Below are 11,926 nucleotides of genomic sequence, written 5' to 3'. Positions count from 1 at the left end.
AAAAGTGAATTCATTCAATTATCACAAAAAGTCAAATTGGACAAAACAATCAAATTACGACAGTGTATACTATTACGTAAAAGTGAATTTATTCAATTAACACAAAAAGTCAAAATTGACAAAACAAGAAAGTTACGACAGTGTATACTATTACGTAAAAGTGAATTTATTCAATTATCACAAAAAGTCAAATTAGACAAAACAATCAAATTACGACAGTGTATACTATTACGTAAAAGTGAATTTATTCAATTATCACAAAAAGTCAAATTGGACGAAACAATCAAATTACGACAGTGTATACTATTACGTAAAAGTGAATTTATTCAATTATCACAAAAAGTCAAAATTGACAAAACAATCAAATTACGACAGTGTATACCATTACGTAAAAGTGAATTTATTCAATTATCACAAAAAGTCAAATTGGACAAAACAATCAAATTACGACAGTGTATACTATTACGTAAAAGTGAATTTATTCAATTATCACAAAAAGTCAAAATGGACAAAACAAGAATATTACGACAGTGTATACTATTACGTAAAAGTGAATTTATTCAATTATCACAAAAAGTCAAAATGGACAAAACAAGAAATTTACGACAGTGTATACTATTACGTAAAAGTGAATTTATTCAATTATCACAAAAAGTCAAAAAGGACAAAACAAGAATATTACGACAGTGTATACTATTACGTAAAAGTGAATTTATTCAATTAACACAAAAAGTCAAAATTGACAAAACAAGAAAGTTACGACAGTGTATACTATTACGTAAAAGTGAATTTATTCAGTTATCACAAAAAGTCAAATTGGACAAAACAATCAAATTACGACAGTGTATACTATTACGTAAAAGTGAATTTATTCAATTATCACAAAAAGTCAAATTGGACAAAACAATCAAATTACGAAAGTGTATACTATTACGTAAAAGTGAATTCATTCAATTATCACAAAAAGTCAAATTGGACGAAACAATCAAATTACGACAGTGTATACTATTACGTAAAAGTGAATTTATTCAATTATCACAAAAAGTCAAAATTGACAAAACAATCAAATTACGACAGTGTATACTATTACGTAAAAGTGAATTTATTCAATTATCACAAAAAGTCAAATTGGACAAAACAATCAAATTACGACAGTGTATACTATTACGTAAAAGTGAATTTATTCAATTATCACAAAAAGTCAAAATGGACAAAACAAGAATATTACGACAGTGTATACTATTACGTAAAAGTGAATTTATTCAATTATCACAAAAAGTCAAAATGGACAAAACAAGAAATTTACGACAGTGTATACTATTACGTAAAAGTGAATTTATTCAATTATCACAAAAAGTCAAAATGGACAAAACAAGAATATTACGACAGTGTATACTATTACGTAAAAGTGAATTTATTCAATTATCACAAAAAGTCAAAAATGACAAAACAAGAAATTTACGACAGTGTATACTATTACGTAAAAGTGAATTTATTGCAATTATCACAAAAAGTCAAAATGGACAAAACAAGAACTTTACGACAGTGTATACTATTACGTAAAAGTGAATTTATTCAATTATCACAAAAAGTCAAAATTGACAAAACAAGAAAAATACGACAGTGTATACTATTACGTAAAAGTGAATTCATTCAATTATCACAAAAAGTCAAATTGGACAAAACAATCAAATTACGACAGTGTATACTATTACGTAAAAGTGAATTTATTCAATTATCACAAAAAGTCAAAATGGACAAAACAATCAAATTACGACAGTGTATACTATTACGTAAAAGTGAATTTATTCAATTAACACAAAAAGTCCAAATTGACAAAACAAGAAATTTACGACAGTGTATACTATTACGTAAAAGTGAATTTATTCAATTATCACAAAAAGTCAAAATGGACAAAACAAGAATATTACGACAGTGTATACTATTACGTAAAAGTGAATTTATTCAATTATCACAAAAAGTCAAAAATGACAAAACAAGAAATTTACGACAGTGTATACTATTACTTAAAAGTGAATTTATTCAATTATCACAAAAAGTAAAAATGGACAAAACAAGAAATTTACGACAGTGTATACTATTACATAAAAGTGAATTTATTCAATTATCACAAAAAGTAAAAAATGATTAAACAAGAAATTTACGACAGTGTATTCTATTACGTAAAAGTGAATTTATTGCAATTATCACAAAAAGTCAAAATGGACAAAACAAGAACTTTACGACAGTGTATACTATTACGTAAAAGTGAATTTATTCAATTATCACAAAAAGTCAAAATTGACAAAACAAGAAAAATACGACAGTGTATACTATTACGTAAAAGTGAATTCATTCAATTATCACAAAAAGTCAAATTGGACAAAACAATCAAATTATGACAGTGTATACTATTACGTAAAAGTGAATTTATTCAATTATCACAAAAAGTCAAATTGAACAAAACAATCAAATTACGACAGTGTATACTATTACGTAAAAGTGAATTTATTCAATTATCACAAAAAGTCAAATTGGACAAAACAATCAAATTACGACAGTGTATACTATTACGTAAAAGTGAATTCATTCAATTATCACAAAAAGTCAAATTGGACGAAACAATCAAATTACGACAGTGTATACTATTACGTAAAAGTGAATTTATTCAATTATCACAAAAAGTCAAAATTGACAAAACAATCAAATTACGACAGTGTATACTATTACGTAAAAGTGAATTTATTCAATTATCACAAAAAGTCAAAATTGACAAAACAATCAAATTACGACAGTGTATACTATTACGTAAAAGTGAATTTATTCAATTATCACAAAAAGTCAAATTGGACAAAACAATCAAATTACGACAGTGTATACTATTACGTAAAAGTGAATTTATTCAATTATCACAAAAAGTCAAAATGGACAAAAGAATATTACGACAGTGTATACTATTACGTAAAAGTGAATTTATTCAATTAACACAAAAAGTCAAAATTGACAAAACAAGAAAGTTACGACAGTGTATACTATTACGTAAAAGTGAATTTATTCAATTATCACAAAAAGTCAAATTGGACAAAACAATCAAATTACGACAGTGTATACTATTACGTAAAAGTGAATTCATTCAATTATCACAAAAAGTCAAATTGGACGAAACAATCAAATTACGACAGTGTATACTATTACGTAAAAGTGAATTTATTCAATTATCACAAAAAGTCAAAATTGACAAAACAATCAAATTACGACAGTGTATACTATTACATAAAAGTGAATTTATTCAATTATCACAAAAAGTCAAATTGGACAAAACAATCAAATTACGACAGTGTATACTATTACGTAAAAGTGAATTTATTCAATTATCACAAAAAGTCAAATTGGACAAAACAATCAAATTACGACAGTGTATACTATTACGTAAAAGTGAATTTTATCAATTATCACAAAAATTCAAAATGGACAAAACAAGAAAATTATGACAGTGTAAACTATTACGTAAAAGTGAATTTATTCAATTATCACAAAAAGTCAAAATGGACAAAACAAGAAAATTACGACAGTGTATACTATTACGTAAAAGTGAATTTATTCAATTATCACGAAAAGTGAAAATGGACAAAAAAATCTAAATATGACAGTGTATACTATTACATAAAAATGTATTCATTCATTTATCTCAAAAAGTCAAAATGGTCAAAACAATCAAATTACGACAGTGTATACTATTACGTAAAAGTGGATTCATTCAATTATCACCAATAGAAAAAAATGGTTAAAAAAAACAAATTACGACAGTGTATACTATTATGTAAAAGTGAATTTATTCAATTATCACAAAAAGTCAAATTGGACAAAACAATCAAATTACGACAGTGTATACTATGACGTAAAAGTGAATTTATTCAATTATCACAAAAAGTCAAAATTGACAAAACAAGAAAGTTACAACAGTGTATACTATTACGTAAAAGTGAATTTATTCAATTATCACAAAAAGTCAAAATTGACAAAACAAGAAAGTTACGACAGTGTATACTATTACGTAAAAGTGAATTTATTCAATTATCACAAAAAGTCAAATTGGACAAAACAATCAAATTACGACAGTGTATACTATTACGTAAAAGTGAATTTATTCAATTATCACAAAAAGTCAAATTGGACAAAACAATCAAATTACGACAGTGTATACTATTACGTAAAAGTGAATTTATTCAATTAACACAAAAAGTCAAAATTGACAAAACAAGAAAGTTACGACAGTGTATACTATTACGTAAAAGTGAATTTATTCAATTATCACAAAAAGTCAAAATTGACAAAACAAGAAAGTTACGACAGTGTATACTATTACGTAAAAGTGAATTTATTCAATTATCACAAAAAGTCAAATTGGACAAAACAATCAAATTACGACAGTGTATACTATTACGTAAAATTGAATTTATTCAATTATCACAAAAAGTAAAAAATGACAAAACAAGAAAATTACGACAGTGTATACTATTACGTAAAAGTGAATTTATTCAATTATCACAAAAAGTAAAAATGGACAAAACAAGAAAATTACGACAGTGCATACTATTACGTAAAAGTGAATTTATTCAATTATCACAAAAAGTAAAAATGGACAAAACAAGAAAATTACGACAGTGCATACTATTATTTAACATGAATTTATTCAATTATCACAAAAAGTCAAAATGGACAAAACAAGAAATTTACGACAGTGTATACTATTACGTAAAAATGAATTTATTCAATTATCACAAAAAGTCAAAATGGACAAAACAAGAAAATTACGACAGTGTATACTATTACGTAAAAGTGAATTTATTCCATTATCACAAAAAGTAAAAATCGACAAAATAAGAAAATTACGACAGTGTATACTATTACGTAAAAGTGAATTTATTCAATTATCACAAAAAGTCAAAATGGAAAAAAACAAGAATATTACGACAGTGTATACTATTACGTAAAATTGAATTTATTCAATTATCACAAAAAGTAAAAAATGACAAAACAAGAAAATTACGACAGTGTATACTATTACGTAAAAGTGAATTTATTCAATTATCACAAAAAGTAAAGATGGACAAAACAAGAAAATTACGACAGTGCATACTATTACGTAAAAGTGAATTTATTCAATTATCACAAAAAGTAAAAATGGACAAAACAAGAAAATTACGACAGTGTATACTATTACGTAAAAGTGAATTTATTCAATTATCACAAAAAGTCAAATTGGACAAAACAATCAAATTACGACAGTGTATACTATTACGTAAAAGTGAATTTATTCAATTATCACAAAAAGTCAAAATTGACAAAACAAGAAAGTTACAACAGTGTATACTATTACGTAAAAGTGAATTTATTCAATTATCAAAAAAAGTCAAAATTGACAAAACAAGAAAGTTACGACAGTGTATACTATTACGTAAAAGTGAATTTATTCAATTATCACAAAAAGTCAAATTGGACAAAACAATCAAATTACGACAGTGTATACTATTACGTAAAAGTGAATTTATTCAATTATCACAAAAAGTCAAATTGGACAAAACAATCAAATTACGACAGTGTATACTATTACGTAAAAGTGAATTTATTCAATTAACACAAAAAGTCAAAATTGACAAAACAAGAAAGTTACGACAGTGTATACTATTACGTAAAAGTGAATTTATTCAATTATCACAAAAAGTCAAAATGGACAAAACAAGAAAATTACGACAGTGTATACTATTACGTAAAAGTGAATTTATTCAATTATCACAAAGTCAAAATGGACAAAACAAGAAATTTACGACAGTGTATACTATTACGTAAAAGTGAATTTATTCAATTATCACAAAAAGTCAAAATGGACAAAACAAGAAAGTTACGACAGTGTATACTATTACGTAAAAGTGAATTTATTCAATTATCACAAAAAGTCAAAAATGACAAAACAAGAAATTTACGACAGTGTATACTATTACGTAAAAGTGAATTTATTCAATTATCACAAAAAGTAAAAATGGACAAAACAAGAAAATTACGACAGTGCATACTATTATTTAACATGAATTTATTCAATTATCACAAAAAGTCAAAATGGACAAAACAAGAAATTTACGACAGTGTATACTATTACGTAAAAGATAATTTATTCAATTATCACAAAAAGTCAAAATGGACAAAACAAGAAAATTACGACAGTGTATACTATTACGTAAAAGTGAATTTATTCCATTATCACAAAAAGTAAAAATGGACAAAATAAGAAAATTACGACAGTGTATACTATTACGTAAAAGTGAATTTATTCAATTATCACAAAAAGTCAAAATGGAAAAAAACAAGAATATTACGACAGTGTATACTATTACGTAAAATTGAATTTATTCAATTATCACAAAAAGTCAAAAATGACAAAACAAGAAAATTACGACAGTGTATACTATTACGTAAAAGTGAATTTATTCAATTATCACAAAAAGTCAAAATTGACAAAACAAGAAAAATACGACAGTGTATACTATTACGTAAAAGTGAATTCATTCAATTATCACAAAAAGTCAAATTGGACAAAACAATCAAATTACGACAGTGTATACTATTACGTAAAAGTGAATTTATTCAATTATCACAAAAAGTCAAATTGGACAAAACAATCAAATTACGACAGTGTATACTATTACGTAAAAGTGAATTTATTCAATTAACACAAAAAGTCAAAATTGACAAAACAAGAAAGTTACGACAGTGTATACTATTAAGTAAAAGTGAATTTATTCAATTAACACAAAAAGTCAAAATTGACAAAACAAGAAAGTTACGACAGTGTATACTATTACGTAAAAGTGAATTTATTCAATTATCACAAAAAGTCAAATTGGACAAAACAATCAAATTACGACAGTGTATACTATTACGTAAAAGTGAATTCATTCAATTATCACAAAAAGTCAAATTGGACGAAACAATCAAATTACGACAGTGTATACTATTACGTAAAAGTGAATTTATTCAATTATCACAAAAAGTCAAAATTGACAAAACAATCAAATTACGACAGTGTATACTATTACGTAAAAGTGAATTTATTCAATTATCACAAAAAGTCAAATTGGACAAAACAAGAAAGTTACGACAGTGTATACTATTACGTAAAAGTGAATTTATTCAATTATCACAAAAAGTCAAATTGGACAAAACAATCAAATTACGACAGTGTATACTATTACGTAAAAGTGAATTCATTCAATTATCACAAAAAGTCAAATTGGACGAAACAATCAAATTACGACAGTGTATACTATTACGTAAAAGTGAATTTATTCAATTATCACAAAAAGTCAAAATTGACAAAACAATCAAATTACGACAGTGTATACTATTACGTAAAAGTGAATTTATTCAATTATCACAAAAAGTCAAATTGGACAAAACAATCAAATTACGACAGTGTATACTATTACGTAAAAGTGAATTTATCCAATTATCACAAAAAGTCAAAATGGACAAAACAAGAATATTACGACAGTGTATACTATTACGTAAAAGTGAATTTATTCAATTATCACAAAAAGTCAAAATGGACAAAACAAGAAATTTACGACAGTGTATACTATTACGTAAAAGTGAATTTATTCAATTATCACAAAAAGTCAAAATGGACAAAACAAGAATATTACGACAGTGTATACTATTACGTAAAAGTGAATTTATTCAATTATCACAAAAAGTCAAAAATGACAAAATAAGAAATTTACGACAGTGTATACTATTACGTAAAAGTGAATTTATTGCAATTATCACAAAAAGTCAAAATGGACAAAACAAGAATATTACGACAGTGTATACTATTACGTAAAAGTGAATTCATTCAATTATCACAAAAAGTCAAATTGGACAAAACAATCAAATTACGACAGTGTATACTATTAAGTAAAAGTGAATTTATTCAATTAACACAAAAAGTCAAAATTGACAAAACAAGAAAGTTACGACAGTGTATACTATTACGTAAAAGTGAATTTATTCAATTATCACAAAAAGTCAAATTGGACAAAACAATCAAATTACGACAGTGTATACTATTACGTAAAAGTGAATTTATTTAATTGTCACAAAAAGTAAAAATGGACAAAACAAGAAATTTACGAAAGTGTATACTATTACGTAAAAGATAATTTATTCAATTATCACAAAAAGTCAAAATGGACAAAACAAGAAAATTACGACAGTGTATACTATTACGTAAAAGTGAATTTATTCCATTATCACAAAAAGTAAAAATGGACAAAATAAGAAAATTACGACAGTGTATACTATTACGTAAAAGTGAATTTATTCAATTATCACAAAAAGTCAAAATGGAAAAAAACAAGAATATTACGACAGTGTATACTATTACATAAAATTGAATTTATTCAATTATCACAAAAAGTCAAAAATGACAAAACAAGAAAATTACGACAGTGTATACTATTACGTAAAAGTGAATTTATTCAATTATCACAAAAAGTCAAAATTGACAAAACAAGAAAAATACGACAGCGTATACTATTACGTAAAAGTGAATTCATTCAATTATCACAAAAAGTCAAATTGGACAAAACAATCAAATTACGACAGTGTATACTATTACGTAAAAGTGAATTTATTCAATTATCACAAAAAGTCAAATTGGACAAAACAATCAAATTACGACAGTGTATACTATTACGTAAAAGTGAATTTATTCAATTAACACAAAAAGTCAAAATTGACAAAACAAGAAAGTTACGACAGTGTATACTATTAAGTAAAAGTGAATTTATTCAATTATCACAAAAAGTCAAAATTGACAAAACAAGAAAGTTACGACAGTGTATACTATTACGTAAAAGTGAATTTATTCAATTATCACAAAAAGTCAAATTGGACAAAACAATCAAATTACGACAGTGTATACTATTACGTAAAAGTGAATTTATTCAATTATCACAAAAAGTCAAATTGAACAAAACAATCAAATTACGACAGTGTATACTATTACGTAAAAGTGAATTTATTCAATTATCACAAAAAGTCAAATTGGACAAAACAATCAAATTACGACAGTGTATACTATTACGTAAAAGTGAATTCATTCAATTATCACAAAAAGTCAAATTGGACGAAACAATCAAATTACGACAGTGTATACTATTACGTAAAAGTGAATTTATTCAATTATCACAAAAAGTCAAAATTGACAAAACAATCAAATTACGACAGTGTATACTATTACGTAAAAGTGAATTTATTCAATTATCACAAAAAGTCAAATTGGACAAAACAATCAAATTACGACAGTGTATACTATTACGTAAAAGTGAATTTATTCAATTATCACAAAAAGTCAAATTGGACAAAACAATCAAATTACGACAGTGTATACTATTACGTAAAAGTGAATTTATTCAATTATCACAAAAAGTCAAATTGGACAAAACAATCAAATTACGACAGTGTATACTATTACGTAAAAGTGAATTCATTCAATTATCACAAAAAGTCAAATTGGACGAAACAATCAAATTACGACAGTGTATACTATTACGTAAAAGTGAATTTATTCAATTATCACAAAAAGTCAAAATTGACAAAACAATCAAATTACGACAGTGTATACTATTACGTAAAAGTGAATTTATTCAATTATCACAAAAAGTCAAATTGGACAAAACAATCAAATTACGACAGTGTATACTATTACGTAAAAGTGAATTTATTCAATTAACACAAAAAGTCAAAATTGACAAAACAAGAAAGTTACGACAGTGTATACTATTACGTAAAAGTGAATTTATTCAATTATCACAAAAAGTCAAAATTGACAAAACAAGAAAGTTACGACAGTGTATACTATTACGTAAAAGTGAATTTATTCAATTATCACAAAAAGTCAAATTGGACAAAACAATCAAATTACGACAGTGTATACTATTACGTAAAAGTGAATTTATTCAATTATCACAAAAAGTCAAATTGGACAAAACAAGAAAGTTACGACAGTGTATACTATTACGTAAAAGTGAATTTATTCAATTATCACAAAAAGTCAAAAATGACAAAACAAGAAATTTACGACAGTGTATACTATTACGTAAAAGTGAATTTATTCAATTATCACAAAAAGTAAAAATGGACAAAACAAGAAAATTACGACAGTGCATACTATTATTTAACATGAATTTATTCAATTATCACAAAAAGTCAAAATGGACAAAACAAGAAATTTACGACAGTGTATACTATTACGTAAAAGTGAATTTATTCAATTATCACAAAAAGTCAAAATGGACAAAACAAGAAAATTACGACAGTGTATACTATTACGTAAAAGTGAATTTATTCCATTATCACAAAAAGTAAAAATCGACAAAATAAGAAAATTACGACAGTGTATACTATTACGTAAAAGTGAATTTATTCAATTATCACAAAAAGTCAAAATGGAAAAAAACAAGAATATTACGACAGTGTATACTATTACGTAAAATTGAATTTATTCAATTATCACAAAAAGTAAAAAATGACAAAACAAGAAAATTACGACAGTGTATACTATTACGTAAAAGTGAATTTATTCAATTATCACAAAAAGTCAAAATGGACAAAACAAGAAAATTACGACAGTGCATACTATTACGTAAAAGGGAATTTATTCAATTATCACAAAAAGTAAAAATGGACAAAACAAGAAAATTACGACAGTGTATACTAATACGTAAAAGTGAATTTATTCAATTATCACAAAAAGTCAAAATGGAAAAAAAAACAAGAATATTACGACAGTGTATACTATTACGTAAAAGTGAATTTATTCAATTATCACAAAAAGTCAAAATTGACAAAACAAGAAAGTTACGACAGTATATACTATTACGTAAAAGTGAATTTATTCAATTATCACAAAAAGTCAAATTGGACAAAACAATCAAATTACGACAGTGTATACTATTACGTAAAAGTGAATTTATTCAATTATCACAAAAAGTCAAATTGGACAAAACAATCAAATTACGACAGTGTATACTATTACATAAAAGTGAATTTATTCAATTATCACAAAAAGTCAAATTGGACAAAACAATCAAATTACGACAGTGTATACTATTACGTAAAAGTGAATTTATTCAATTATCACAAAAAGTCAAATTGGACAAAACAATCAAATTACGACAGTGTAAACTATTACGTAAAAGTGAATTTATTCAATTATCACAAAAAGTCAAAATGGACAAAACAAGAAAATTACGACAGTGTATACTATTACGTAAAAGTGAATTTATTCAATTATCACGAAAAGTGAAAATGGACAAAAAAATCTAAATATGACAGTGTATACTATTACATAAAAATGTATTCATTCATTTATCTCAAAAAGTCAAAATGGTCAAAACAATCAAATTACGACAGTGTATACTATTACGTAAAAGTGGATTCATTCAATTATCACCAATAGAAAAAAATGGTTAAAAAAAACAAATTACGACAGTGTATACTATTATGTAAAAGTGAATTTATTCAATTATCACAAAAAGTCAAATTGGACAAAACAATCAAATTACGACAGTGTATACTATGACGTAAAAGTGAATTTATTCAATTATCACAAAAAGTCAAAATTGACAAAACAAGAAAGTTACAACAGTGTATACTATTACGTAAAAGTGAATTTATTCAATTATCACAAAAAGTCAAAATTGACAAAACAAGAAAGTTACGACAGTGTATACTATTACGTAAAAGTGAATTTATTCAATTATCACAAAAAGTCAAATTGGACAAAACAATCAAATTACGACAGTGTATACTATTACGTAAAAGTGAATTTATTCAATTATCACAAAAAGTCAAATTGGACAAAACAATCAAATTACGACAGTGT

This window comes from Pseudorasbora parva, chromosome 8 (assembly GCF_024679245.1).
Source record: "Pseudorasbora parva isolate DD20220531a chromosome 8, ASM2467924v1, whole genome shotgun sequence".
NCBI classification, from domain to species: Eukaryota; Metazoa; Chordata; class Actinopteri; order Cypriniformes; family Gobionidae; genus Pseudorasbora; species Pseudorasbora parva.
This window is presented reverse-complemented; position numbering follows the sequence as displayed.